Raw genomic sequence first — 15,302 nt, 5'->3', positions numbered from 1 at the left:
AACATTGTGGAACCAGAGAAATGGATGTATGATCACTTGGATATGGGGTAACACTATTCCACAGAAATAGCACCTTACTCTGGATATCCATCCGCCCATCCACCCACCCACCCACCCACCCATCCATCCACCCATCCACCCATCCACTCACCCATCCACCCACCCATCCACAGGTCCTTACCACAGGAATGCTGTGCCAGGAGGTTTGATGGACAAAGGTAAACAGGAGTGATTGTGTAAAGGAAGGAACAACAATAATAGATGCCCATCTTAGAGATGATGGGGCCACCTTTCATCGGGGATACTGAAGGTTTCTGAGTGGTAGCATTTTGGCCAGGGTGCATAAAAGATGGCCAGGAGTGGAGTGAGTCAGACACAGGAAAACAGGACAATGACACCTTATTGAGAGGTGTATGAATGGGGATAAACAAATCCTTATGGGGGCTGTGGCACCTATGTAGAGGTCAGCAGACAGCCTCAGGTGTTGGTTTTTACCTTCTACATTGAGCTGCCTTCCTCCTCCCTCCTCCCTCCCTCCCTCCCTCCCTCCCTCCCCCCCTCCCTCCCTCCTACTGTGTACACCTGTGGTTTTGCCTCATCCTTCTGTAGGGGCACTGACATGACAGCTGTATGAACACCACGGCTGGCTCTAGGTGTGCTCCGGGAATTGAACTCAGGCTCAGCCTCACATGACAAACATTTTCCCTTCCTCCTCCTCCTCCTCCTCCTCCTCCTCCTCCTCCTCCTCCTCCTCCTCCTCCTCCTCCTCCTCCTTCTTCTTCTTCTTCTTCTCTTCTTCTTCTTCTTCTTCTTCTTCTTCTTCTTCTTCTTCTTCTTCTTCTGACTCAGTCCTGTGTCCCAGGGGATCTAGGAACTCAAACAACTAAGCAGACTGCTAGAACAAAGGTTCAGAGACAGCAGAGTCTCTGAGTTTCTGAGCCTAGTGAGTGGCTCTGAAAACCAGCGAATCACAGTTAAGACAAAGAGACCTGACTCATTTACCCTTGATTTATAATCCTGTTGAAAGTAGTTTCCTCCTTACAGAAACACCAGCCCCAGGAGGGAGGGGAGACTTGGGAGGTAAAGGGAAGGCCATGCATCTGGAAGAACAGGAACTTGGAAGATGCTCCAGGGCACCTCTGCGCAGTATAAAAGCAGTGAACAACCACTGGGAAGCAACTGGCCAGACTGTGCGCTGCTGCAGGTTATGGAGAACCTAGGTTGCAGCTTTCACATCCACTGTGCTGGTCTGGGCTTTTCTGTGATGCAGGCCCTTTTGTGTCACCCCTGTGCCTTATAAGTAGCCCTCACTTCTATTCCTGTCAGTAACCCTGATGAAAATTCACAGGTTCAACATTTGGATACCAGTGTACTTGTTACTTTGGTCTGTTGTGGGTTCCCTTTCTGGAGTAAGTAGTCAGGGGTAAAGTTTATCTTACCATGGAGTCTGTCACACAAATCTCAGCTAAGCAAACACACACTGTTCTACAAGCATAGTAGAGCATCACCTTTTTACACAGGTTTGAAAACTTCATTCGCTCCTTCTGACTCCCAGTATCGGGAAGCCATGATGATGGGAGTAGGAGTCATGGCTGGAGTGGGAGCCAGCTCTTACACTGAATCTGCAGGCAAGAAGCAGACATGCTCAGCTGTTTTTTCCCCTTTTCTCCTTTCTTCTCTATTATTCATGAGGCTGAGACCTCATCTAGCCAGAATGGTTCTCCCTCCCTTTTTCCTCCTACGTTAAGTCTTTTTATTGACACCTACTCCTACTCAGAGGCGATTCCATTGTGATTTTGAATCCAGGTTGGCAAAGAAGAAAGATCACATTTCATATGTTTTACTTAAATATTAATCTCTCCCCCTCCCCCGTGTGTGTGTGTGTGTGTGTGTGTGTGTGTGTGTGTGTGTGTGTGTGTGTGCCACAGTACTTGCTTGGAGGGCAAAGAGCACCTTTTGGGAGTCAGTTCTCTGCGTCTTCCATGTAGGATTTAGGTATTGAACTAAGAGCGGCAAGTACCTTTACCCACTAAGTCTTCTTGCTGGCCCAACTTTCTTCTTTTGAGACAGGATCTCACTATATAGCCCTGCCTGGTCTTGAACTCACAGAGATCTGTCTGCCTCTGCCTCTGCCTCCTGAGTACAGGAATTATTGTCAACTTTGTTCAGATCAATGAAGCTTCAAAATCACAGAATCCATATGTAGCTTTTGGGAGGACGCCTAAAGATGCCTTTCTAAACATTCAGGTTTAAATCTGACTCTCAGGTCTCTACAAACCAAGTCCTGCTTCATGCTGACTCATCCTGAAATTCTTTCCCATGGTGTGGCCAAGGACACCTTCACCTGAGTGGAGGTCTCTAAATGGGTGTCTCTCCCCTTCCCCACACTGTTCCTCCCGGCATGCTGTGAACCACTTAGCTTTGCCACAGATTCCCTACAGTGGTACATTGTTCATTACAGACCTCACTATGATACATTGTTCATTACAGACCTCACTATGATACATTGTTCATTACAGACCTCATATGATACATTGTTCATTACAGACCTCACTATGATACATTGTTTCTCCCAGACCTCACTATGATACATTGTTTATCCCAGACCTCAAACCTCAAGGGCCAACAACTATAAACCCAAACACCTCCAACACTGAATAAAAAGCCGACTTTCCCTTTTACACATTGATTATCTCAGGTATTTCTTACAGTGCTGTGAGTCTAACGATGCCCCAACCCGTAAAGAACACTAACCTGTACCCCTTTGCCAGCTAGCTGTTAGCTTATGAACCCCTTCTGTGCAGAAGCCTCAGTTTGAAATATTTGTCCAAGAGGGGGCAGTAGGAGACTTGAGAGACAAATTGCTCAGGCTTTCCAGTGTAACAGGATAGACAGATTCATCTACGGAAGGCCAACAACTGGGCAGGCCACTGAACTCAGTTCCTGAAAATTCATCAGATTGTAGTTCAGCCAAGCGTGGTGTGTTCTGGGGTCCTCAGCCTGCTGGGTGACGAAGCCCCTGACCCAGGTGACCACAAAGGTGAGTAGCAAGAACTCAGTTAATGAGAAGATCAAAATGTGTACATGTGTGAAAGTGTCGTAATGAAACTCCATCTCCCAAGAGAGAAACTATAGCCTTGGGCGTGGGGGCTGTGCCCCTGACTTAAAGTCTCCCATTTTCAGTTATCTTTACGTCTCACCTAGTTAAATATCCACACCCTGATATGTACCAAAATACCTGGCCCATTTGAAGGGGTTTGAGACCCCATATGAACAACAATGCCAACCAACCAGAGCTTCCAGGGACTAAGCCACTACCTAAAGACTATACATGGACTGACCCTGGGCTCCAACCTCATAGGTAGCAATGAAAATCCTAGTAAGAGCACCAGTGGAAGGGGAAGCCCTGGGTCCGGCCAAGACGGAACCCCCAGGGAACGGGATTGTGGGGGGGGGGGGGTAATGGGGGGAGGAGGGGGGGGGAACACCCATAGAGAAGGGGGGGGGGAGGGGTTAGGGGATGTTGGCCCGGAAACCGGGAAATAACACTCAAAATGTAAATAAGAAATACCCAAGTTAATAAAGATGAAGAAAAAAAAAAAACCTGGCCCATGACCATCCCCTCAGATTCTGCTTCAAACCTCAGTGTGTGTGTGTGTGTGTGTGTGTGTGTGTGTGTGTGTGTGTGTGTGTGTCTCAAATCACATGCCAAGGTCCCAGCCCCAGAGGGACCCTGAATGTCTGATCAAGTCTGCCACCTACTGGTGATACTTGATTCTCTCCATCAGACAAACCCTGCTGCCCAATAGCTTGATGGCCTTGCTTGCTTCCTTGCTGTGATGTGGATGTCCACGCACTTGTAGCCTATGCTACTGGACATTCTCAAGTGTTAGCAGAAATGCTGAATCTTGTGACAGGTGCTATCCACAAAACACTGGAAGTTTTTTGCCATAAGTGGAATTCCGATGTGATACAACCAGACCTCGGCTTCTTGTCTTAATGAGTGGCATCTGCCATGCAGAAGTGTGGCAGAAAAGAGCCAACTGACCCAATCTCTCCTGAGAAGCTGCCTTCAAGTCAGAGGCAATACAGGCAATGGCGGCTGCCATTGTTTGCCTCCAAGGGCACCCATACATGCATGTATACATACACATACACACATGCATACCTATGTATACATAAAAATGTAACAGATCTTTAAAAAAAAAAAGAATAGTGCATACCCTCCATGGTGGCTAAGTTTCATGATGCCAGAGTGTACCATTCAGGCTGCTAAAAATTGTCATGTAAGTTTTCCTCAGGTGTGCGTGCTGTAGGCAACTATGCTGTAGTCAAAATGGACCTGTCGGGGAAAAGGGCTACTTGTTGCTGGGGAGGTCACAGGCCCTGGTGTGGAAGCTGCTGCTGCTGCTGTTCTGCTAAGTGGACATGATGTGCCTGTCCAGTTGCCTTTCAAATAACCGCACTTGTGCCAAGAGGTTGATACTGCTCTCAGCTTTTCTCAGAGAAGCTTTGGCATCTGTCAGCTGTGATTGCAGAGCCCCATAACTGGCCAAAGTATTGAGGATGAATCACTCTTTAAAACCATCCCTTACTGGGACATCTGTGCTACCCTCCTCTGCAGCTCAGGGAGTATGGAGAGTAAGAGCTGGAATAAATGTAAGAGCTGCAGGGAGGGAAGGGAGTAGTGTGACCCTCTGCACTCGATCCCCACAGGATCCAGATTGTCAAAACTCTTGTCAGGAGTAGGGCACAGGCTCATGGGCCCTACTCTGCGGATTTACACACAGGTAACAGGTGATGGGGGATGGAGAGACATTTTCTTCAGTAGTGTAGCCCATTTTTTGTAAACAAATCTACATCTATGTTCTTGTAAGCAGATCTACTCATCAGGGCAGATACACACACACACACACACACCACATACATACATAAACATACACCCATACATACACCCATACATATACATACACACACACCACATACATACATACATACATACATACATACATACACATACACTCATACATACACCCATACATATAGATACACATACACACACACACACATACACACACCAGACACAAAAGTACAAAGAAGGAGCATAGTTGGGAAGAGGAAGGGGACTAGGATTAAAAGGAATGGGAAGGGGTAAGGGAGGCAAGAGGGAGAGATCAAAGCACACATATGTAATCTATATGCATGTATGTATAACAGAGAGACTAAAACTTGTTATACTTCATATTATGTATTATATTACATATATCAACATATATTATTTACATGCATGTATATATAATGGAGAGATCAAAATACATTATGCATATGCACAGAAGTAAAATAATGAATATCATTACTGTGTATAAGCAATATGAAACAATTTAAAAAGGTTTTGTTGTCTGAGAAAGAAAGTAGCAAACCCTGGACATTTCACACATCTGTCATTTCTTTACAACTTGTCCAAGGTAGCAATTTTACAAGTGCAGGCAAGCCTTCTGGCTTTAGGTGGCTGAAAGAGCTCAGCACCTTAGCTCAGTGGAATCCAGGGTCAACATCCACTGGATCCAAACACCCTGACCCTTCCGCATGGGAAATGGCAGTTGCAAAAGCAGGAGCTGGTGCAACTGTGTGAAGCTGGCTGGTAAAGTCAAGAGGTGAAGGAGAGGAAAGAGCGCCATTTGCTGCTGAGGAAACCACATCCTCCTTGTAAAAACACGATGCATCTGCGGAAGCGTCATATGTTATGGAAGATGAATAACACTCCCACATGCTGCTGTTACTCAGAGGAAAACACGAAGACAAAGTACTGTGGACTTAAAAGAATAAAATTTCAAAAACAAAAATGTCCATGAAAACTCATAAAAGATGAATGAACAGAGGGTTGGGGGATTTAGCTCAGTGGTAGAGCATTGCCTAGGGAAGCTAAGGTCCAAGGCCCTGGGTTTGGTCCCCAGCCCAAAAAAAAAAAAAAAAAAATGAATGAACAGGAAAATGGGCAAGGAGCCTAGAGGCCAGGGAGGCAGCTCTGGTGGTAGAGAGTTATCATACATGCAGGAGAATCTGAGTTTGACACCCCGTGCCTGTGTAAAAAGTCAAGTGTGGGCCTGGTGTGTGGGCTCATACCTTTAATCTCAGCACTCACGAGGCAGAGGCATGTGGATCTCAGTGCGTTCAAGGCCGCCCTGGTCTACATAGTGAGTTCTAAGTCAGCCAGATGTATACCATGAGACCCTGCCTTCCCCCTGATCCATTGGTGTTTTCTGGTCATCCACAAAACAACATTTCTGCTTTGGAAAGCAGAGACAAGAGCAGAGTCCTATATACTTAGGAGTTAGTATAGTTAGTATACTTAGTATAGTTAGTATACTTAGTATAGTTAGTATAGTTATTGGAGATTTAGGAGTTAGTAGAATATGCATACATAGATAAGATGATTGAACTAAAAAGTCATTCAACTCAGTTACAGATGGGTGATTTTTACTTTTGTTTTTGAGATAGAGTCTCTCTGTGTAATCTCAGTTGGCCTCAAATACATAGAGATCTGCCTGCCCTGCCTCTGCACCCTGAGTGCCGGAGTTAGGGTACACGACACCATGCCCAGCCACGCTTGAGTTTTGATAGGAGGACACGTGGACTCTTAATTTGTCATTCATATTTTTTCTGATGTTTTTCTTCTCTGCATCCTTTAACATTGGACATCGTTTTCTCCCCTTGGTTCCTAGAATTGTTGAACGTTTTAGATGACGTCCACCACCCCAAGGGCCTCTGCTCAGTGTAGCCAGGTGGATTTGTTATCGCAGATCAACTGCTCATACCGAGGAAATGACAGAACCCTACAGGACTTGCTAAGAGTCTGGTACTAGTTATCAAGCTGAGGAGGGAAGAGTTTATTCAGCTTACACTTCCACATTGCTGTTCATCAGCAAAGGAAGTCAGGATAGGAACTCACACAGGGCAGGAACCTGGAGGAGTGCTGCTTACTGGCTTGCTCCACATGGCTTGCCCAGCCTGCTTTCTTATAGAACCCAGGACCACCAACCCATGACCACAATGGTCCGGGCCCTCCCCCATCATTAATTAAGATAATGTCCTCCAGCCGGATCTTATGGAGGCATTTCCTCAATTGAAGTTTCCTCCTTTGAAGACAACCCTAGCTTGTGCCAAGTTGGTGGAAACTAGCCATGACTCCTATACTATGATTATTAGTTTCCAGCCATGGAAGCCATAGAACTGATTATAATTTGTTCCAATTCATGAGGCGAGCAAACCGTGGAGCTGAGGTTGGACCCAGGCTGTGCGGCCACAGTGCCCATCCATTCTGTGAAGTTGGACAGGTGGTTTTCACATTTTCCTCCAAAGTCCCAGAGTTTGAGTTTTCATGTTTGAGTTTTAATCTATTTGTTATTAATTATGATTTAGGTGTGCTCAATGGGCCCTTCTAGTAGGGATATGGAAGACATCGGTGCTGAGGGTGACTTGAACTGTGCAGAGCTGGCCCAAGAGGTTTCAGAGGAGAAGAATTTCAGTATGTGGCCTGGAGACTGTTCTCGTGGTATTTTGGTGAAGAATGTGGCTGCTTTTTGCCCCTGTCTGAAGAGTCTGCCTGAGGCTAAGATAGAGAGATTTGTATGAATTGCATTGATGAAGGAAGTCTCAAAGAAGCACAGCAGAGACTTAGTTCTCTGGTTTAGTCTCATGAAGAGCATTCTGACCGAGCATAGCAAGCTTATAAAGAAAAAATTTAAAATGTATTGTTCAAGTAACAGTAAAGGGGCACGGAAGTGAAACAGAGCTGAATCCTGTGTTCAAGGAGATAAAGAGATTAAGGGAGTAGTGATCTCAGGGCAAGATCCCACCTAGCTAAGCTTAGTGTTCCTGTTTGCAGTTGAACAAGGAGTAGTTTGGATTTTTAATCTGGAATGAACTACAATCCAGAAAGCTGGTGCTAATGTAATAGGACAAGGGGGCCATGTTCCAGCTCCAGCAAGCGGCAGGACTCGGCAGCTTCAGCCACATGGCTCTGGCTTTAGATTAAAGAATAGAAGGGACTACGAGGACAATTGATGTTGGTCAGCTGGAGCTAAGAAATTAGCAGTGGTTAAGAAGAGATCACTGAGGTGAAATCTTCTGGAAAGCCTGTTCCAAGACTACAGAGAAACTGTGTTCTAGAGAGAGCCAAGGTTGTACCTCACACTGCAGCTGTACTTGGTAATGTGTAAGCGTCACCCAGGTGGTACTGGTTTTGAAGGCATGAAGGGGTCATAGAGAGCAGCTGAGGCTTGGCACTGGGAGAGGCCAGGAGAGGCCATTGGTGAAGGTGCAGCCTCAGTTGCAGTTGATGGCCCAGGTCTGAAGGGGTCATGCAAAGATGTTGAAGCTTGGCACCATGAAGAGAGTCCATGAGAGGCTATGGTGAAGCCTAGTTAAGTGGAAGACCCCAGTGTATTGGAGATGCCAGTACCACGGGATGACCACCAAGAACAGCAACAGCAGTGGAGTGGATCAACCTGAGCTCAGAGCACAGCAGAGGGCAGAGCTGGGGAAGTGACGCCAGTCCTTTGGAGGAGCCCAGCAGATCATGTGTGGATCCCAGACATTGGAATAAGAATCTGTAACATTGAAGTTGTCTTGGAGACCCCAAGATGTTTGAGCTGCCAGAGTCACGACACACCTGCTAGCAGGTACTAGAACCAGCCCAGAGGAAAGAAGTTAGTTACAGTTAACAGATGAAAGGAGGTGGAGACCTGAGGACTTCCTTGAAATCAGACATGGGGGTGCAGAGTTGGAGTTGGCCAGATTCTGTTTTTTTTTTTTTTGTTTGTTTGTTTTTTTTTCTTTTCTCCTGTCTGTTTGGTCCAGAATTTCCTCGCTATGATGTTTTGGAATGGCAATGTATATCCTGAATGATGTTGGAATATGTGACTTGCCTTTTGAATTTGACTTTATAGGGGATTATAGTTAAGTGATTGAATCTCAGAACAGATTTTGAACTTTGGATTTTTAATATTGTCGAGCTCTCTATAGACTATGGAGACTTTTGAAGTTGGACTAAATGTATCATTTTCCATTATGCTATGTTCAGGTATGGCCCCCATAGACTCCTGTATTTGAACAATTCTATGGGGGCCATGGAGTGGAATGGGTGGTTTCATTATGCTTAGCCCAGAGGGTGGCACTATTAGGAGGTGTGGCCTTGTTGAAGGAAGTGTGTGGGGGTGGGCTTTGAGACCCTCCTCCTAGTTATGTGGAAGTCGGTCTTCTCCTGTTTGCCCTTAGAACAAGATGTAGGACTCTCAGCTTCTCCTGCACCATGGCTGCCTGGATGCTGCCATGCTCCTGCCTTGATGGTACTGGACTGAACCTCTGAACCTGTAAGCCAGCTCCAATTAAATGTTGTCCTTATGAGAGTTGCCTTGGTCATGGTGTCTGTTCACAGCAGTAAAACCCTAAGACACACACTTACAGCATTTCACTGCTTTCCAAAGTCTCCAAATCTACGTTCCTCCAAACAGAAGCATGGCCAGGCCTATCACAGCAGTACCCCACTCCCTGGTACCAACTTCTGCCTTAGTTATGGTTTTATTGCTGTAAACAGACACCATGACCAAGGCAACTCTTATAAGGACAACGCTTAATTCGGGCTGACTTACAGGTTCAGAGGTTCAGTCCATCATCCTCATGGCAGGAAGCATGGCCCTGTGCAGGCAGACATGGTGCTGAAGGAGCCAAGAGTTCTACGTCTTGGTCCTAAGGCAATCAAAAGGAGACAGGCTTCTCTGCATAACTTAGGTTTTTTAAATTCTCATATGAGATTAGTATCCAGTTACAATTCCTTAGGTTTGTTGAAGTGCAGCCTTTGAAATAGAAAGAAGATTAAAGCCCAAATGTAATTCAGAGAGAGATCAACCTCAAGAATAGACATAGTCGAAGTTCTGCTTTCTCCCACTAGATGGCAGTATTTTTCTGCGAATCAAACCTGCCGTGCAGGCTCCCAGGCAAGATGGCAGGCTCCAGACGTAGGGCACCTGATAGATGCGTCCACTCAAGCAGCCAAATGAGAACCCGTGCAGCTTCCCTTTATCTGGAAGTTGGTCCCTGAGCCTCGAGACTGAGGTACAACTAGGAAAGCTGAGAGTGGCCGTAAGTGAAGGGTAAGATTTTAAAGGAGAATAACTCAGTGAATAGTCCTAGGAGAGGTGCCCTTCCAAGGGCGTATCTAACTTACTAAGGATAAAAGATAGCGGTGCGTTTCTTCGTGCATTCGTCTCGAACTATCTGGATTGTGATGGATGTGCATTACTGCTGCAGGTTTGAGTGAGATTCAGCGAGGATCTGAGGGCCATTCACCCTCACAGAGTGCCATCTTGCCTCTCCTTTAAACGCACACGGAGGAGAGGGAGAAGCCAACTTTGCAGACCATCCCTTTGTCAAGGCCACCTTGGAGACAGCACTGCTTTCAAAAAACGTGCTGGGGTCTTTCTGTGTGTATACAGAGGCCTTCAGTGGTGCTGAAAAAGTGCATTCCACTGCTTCATACTTCTTCATACTTACATACATACATACATACATACATACATACATACATACATACATACATACACACATACATACATAGGTATCTCACTGTGAGGCCCTGGCTGACCTGAAACTTAGAAATCTGCCTGCCTCTGCTTCCCATGTGTTGGAACTAAAGGCGCGTGCCACCACAGCCAGTCCTAACACAACAAAAATGGCACCGCCAGCCTGTATAGGAAGGCTTGTAGTGTTCAGTTCCCGTGTCCTTCTCCTTCTATTCCTGTGGTGGGGTGGGGAGGGATTGAACCCAGGACCTCCCAACTGCTCTATTACTGAGCCATCTACTACTACTGAGGGGCTACATGAGGGAGGAGGTTAGAAAAGGAAGCCTTATTTTTTGAGAACAAAAATATTTTCTGTGGTTGTTAGCTTTCTGAATTAATCCAAAACATCACTGTCCGATTGATTATTTTTTTTATTATTATTCTGGTAATCCATGGTTATTGGAGCAATATAAAAAAATATATAACCTCAATTCCATCCCCAAACACAGCCACTAGCTACCATTTTAGCACTAACTTTTTTTTCTCAGCATGAAAAATTAGTTATTAATTACCAGGAACACTTCTGCGTTATCAATAACTGTCTTTAAATTAGTAAACCCTGCAGCAGGACTGCCTGATTTGATTTCTGTATCTAACATTGGGCTTTGGTTCTTTTCATTTGTTTTATAACACAGAGTCTCCCTGTGTAGCCAAATTCCTGATCCTGTCTCAGCTGCCCAAGAGCTTGCTCCTTCTATTTGCACAGCGGAAGTAAAGTAATAAAGCCCTACTTTGTAGCCTGTGTGTCTGCTACAAAACCAAGCACCTAGGAACGGCCTCGGAGGGGTGACTCCATGGTAAAACCCTGTTTAGTGTTCACAAGACCTGAGGTTCGATCCCCAGCACCACAGAGAGAAAAAAAAAAAAGCCCCACAAAGATTAGGTTTTCTACTGTCATCATTATCAATCAAACACTTCCCCCTACTATGAAATCATTTGTTCCTAGAAAATTTGTTAAATATGAAGAAATACAGCTGAGAACAGAGGGGCTGGAGAGATGGCGCTGTGGATAAATCGGTTACTGTGTAGGTAGGAGGGAGGACTTGAATTCAGACTCCCAGCACCCACATAAAAGCTGGCATAGCAGCCTGAGGCAGTACTGAGGGGCAGACACGGGAGGGCCCTGAGGAGTACCCAGTCTATAGTCAACACACTGCTTTGGGTTCGGTGAGAGGCCCTGTCTCAATAAATGATGTGGAGAAGCAAATAAGGAAAGTCGTTCTGACATCGACCTCTGACCAGAACAAGCAAACAATGTAAAAAGTCCATCTGGGCCAGGGCTGCATGCACACAAGCCCAGCCCCTTGAGAGGCAGAGGCAGGAGGATCATGAGCTTGAGATCCATCTGTACTGTCTAGTGAGGCCTCATCCCAAACACCAAACAGCAGTAAAACAAACATCTGGAAATAACCACGTGTAACCTCACTACCAAAGAGGATGTCACAACCCAGACATGATCTGATTGGGGAGTAACGCTTTTTAAAAATTTATCTATGTAGGGCCATAGAACATAGTTTACTTTGTTGTTTGCGGCTTATTTTTTTTTTAAAGGTTTATTTAATGTATGTGAGTACACCATCGCTGTCCTCAGACACACTAGAAGAGGGCATCAGATCCCATTACAGATGGTTGTGAGCCACCATGTGGTTGCTGGGATTTGAACTCAGGACCTCTGGAAGAGCAGTCAGTGCTCTTAACCGCTGAGCCATCTCTCCAGCCCATCATATGTTAAAACACAGTTTTTATCAACTGAAAGATAATTAATTGCATTAGTATTTTATAAATTTTTTTCTTCACCAGATTTTTAACAGAAAATGACATTGGGGTCCTCACGTTGGTCCCCATTGATTCACATAAATACGAGGACTTTGCAACTGGGCCAGATGGGCAAGGAAGCTAAGCATTAAGAAGTAAGTTAAATAAACAAGAATGGGCGGGGCAGAGTGTAAAGACAGCAGAGGAAATGACGGCCATGTTCTAATTCTAGGGTAGGCCGAAGTGCAGGCAGTTCCAGAAGCATCCCTCTGAGAAGCTATTTCTACTCCAGTTCTGTGAGACCTGCAGTTACTCAGAAGGAACGAGAAGTCCCTCCGTCCACCGCATGCTTGCGAATTTTGCCATTTTCTCTGTGTGCAGTAGCTGTGACCTCTAGGAAATCCCCAGAGAAGCAACTGATTTTAATTCACTACAAAGAGGGGTCACTGTCCCTGGAGACGGATCTGGGATCTGGTGCTCCCTAGTACTCAACAGGAGAACATCAGTAGTCCTGGTCCTGAGCCTAAGCCTCAAGGACAAAACCTGAAGGCCAAAGGCCTTGGCACTAACTCTTGGAGGGCCCTGGAGCTATGATGCCATTAGGCACTAGGCTTGGTGTAAGAGTAGGTACCATCCCTGTCCCCTTGATTTTTCGGGTGGACCATAACCGCAGGCACTCAGTGGTTAAGTAAGAGAGAAGACGTGAACAGGTAACAGGAGGGCAGGTAGTCCGTATTTAAAATGGCAGGAAGGTATTTAGGCATGTGCATACCAGATCAAAGATCTGTCAGGAGCAGGGGAGGTCTAACAGCTAGGCAAATTATCACCTCATTTACCTGTTGCTTGTCCTTCAGCGCCATCCCAGCTCTAGAGCTGGACCAGAAAGCCAAGTCCCCTCTTGGCAGAGGATAGAAAGGGCTCCATGCCAAATGATCTGAGTGAGCCTGGCGGAGCTCATGCTGGCAAGAGAGATCGCCCTTGGGGCTCTGATTTCTCCCTAGAGGGCTCGGGGACGCTCTCTCGTATTTGAGCTTTGTTGCCAGTGCTGTCAATATGGCGGCAATTACACACAGGCACTCCCACCTTTCCCCCACAGAGCCCCAGCAACCAGCCCCACACGCCCACCCCACGGTCTTTCGAGTGACATGCCCATTCATGGCCCAGCTTCTTCTTGACAGGCTGTTGTTATTTTCTACGTGATTCGATGTCGCTTGAAGTATGAGGAAAGAAGTTTGGACTGTAAGCAATCCGTTGTTTCCAACTCCCCACATGTTTCTGAGCATCTCGCTGCTCCGGGTAGGCTTCGGGGCTGTCCTCTCCTGTCCCCGCGCGCATGCTCTTCCAGTGGCGGTTGGAAATGTAAGACATCTGCTTTAAAGCTGTCTTCATATCCTCGTCCTGGTGCAAAGACGTCTAAATCTTCCTGCTCTGTTTACCTGTTTACTGGAAGCTAATCACACATGCACAGGTCGGATTGTGGTGCACGCCATAGTTTGCTCTGTTAATGAAGTAACTAGTGGAACCAACTGGCCTCGGCGGGTCTAAGAATCAGGCTGAGCAGCAGCAGGGCTCTTGTGCTGTAGAGGATTTGAGAAATATCAGAGTGAGATGGCAAAACTCAGGGGCGGGGTAGAAATAGGATAAAAACCTGCACTGTAAACGCATTCCCAATTCCTTTGCTATAACTCGTTTCCTCTTTGTACGGTGCAGAGAGAGCCTCTCATCTCCCAGGGATAAGTAAGGAGGCAAAGGCATCTTTTGGAAACGTGAGCTTGGAACTGGAGGGCTGGCCCAGTGGTCAAGAGCACTTGCAACTCATGCAGAGGACTTAGGTTTGGTTTCCAGAATCCTCATGTCAGCTCACAACTGCCCAGAACTTTAGTCGCACAGGCATCTGACATTCTCTTGATTTCTCTGGAACGGCCCTGCACATAGTGCCCAGACACACCTGGATGCATATAAAAAAAAAAAAAAAAAAAAAAGTAAAAAACCCTCATGGAACTGTTTTGAAAAAGCTCCAAATTACATGGCTAGTAAGTGTCTATGTAGAATCATAGCTCAAATAGACCTTCTTAATACTGTACGGAAATATCTATCAACAACAAAACATACTCTGCTTGCCTAGAAGATTCCCGATCATAGGATATCGCCACATATGTTTAGAAGAACACGAACTAATGTGAAACCGTGTGCGGGTATGAAGCGCCTTTTTTTTTTTTTTTTTTTTTTGAGCTGGGGACCGAACCCAGGGCCTTGCGCTTTGTAGGCAAGCGCCTACCACTGAGCTAAATCCCCAACCCATGAAGCGCTTTTTTAAACAAGTCACTGTTTAAAAAATCCTCTGACCATTTCATAGAGTGTATTTTGATAACTTCATACACACACACACACACACGCACACGCACACGCACACGCACGCACACACACCTGTAACCTCTTTCAACTCATCTATATTCCCTCTTCTTCCCAGAAGGTTTCCTTTCCTAGTTTTTTCCTAGTTTTCCTAGTCTCTTTCTTGCTTGCTTGTTTGCTTTGCTTCTTTAGTTTTCCGCGACCCACGGATATCAATCAGGGTTGCTTGTGTTGGGGATGTTTACTGGAGCTCATGAAGCAAGTTACCGGCGGCTACACCACTGAGGAAAGACAAGGGTTCTTCAAGGAGAGGAGGGCCCAGGAGCTCCTGCCCCATCCACCTTGCGCAGCACTTCCGCAGGGAATCCAGCTGCTGCTGATTGGATGAGTGCAGCAGCCACGCCCTGACTAGAAGCCAGCACTGTCCATCCTCCCACCTCACTGCCTCTTCTACTTCCTCTTCCGGTTGTTCTCTGGGCCCTGAAGTGGGTGATAGAGCCAAACACTTAACAGTTACTTATTCGAAACACTGTGACCAGTTATGAGTCCTAATGCGGGTGTAGTTTTCTGTCAACT

The sequence above is a fragment of the Rattus rattus genome, chromosome 4 (genome assembly GCF_011064425.1).
Source record: "Rattus rattus isolate New Zealand chromosome 4, Rrattus_CSIRO_v1, whole genome shotgun sequence".
Classification (NCBI taxonomy): domain Eukaryota; kingdom Metazoa; phylum Chordata; class Mammalia; order Rodentia; family Muridae; genus Rattus; species Rattus rattus.
The sequence above is the reverse complement of the archived record's forward strand: the minus strand, read 5'-3'. Positions refer to the sequence as shown.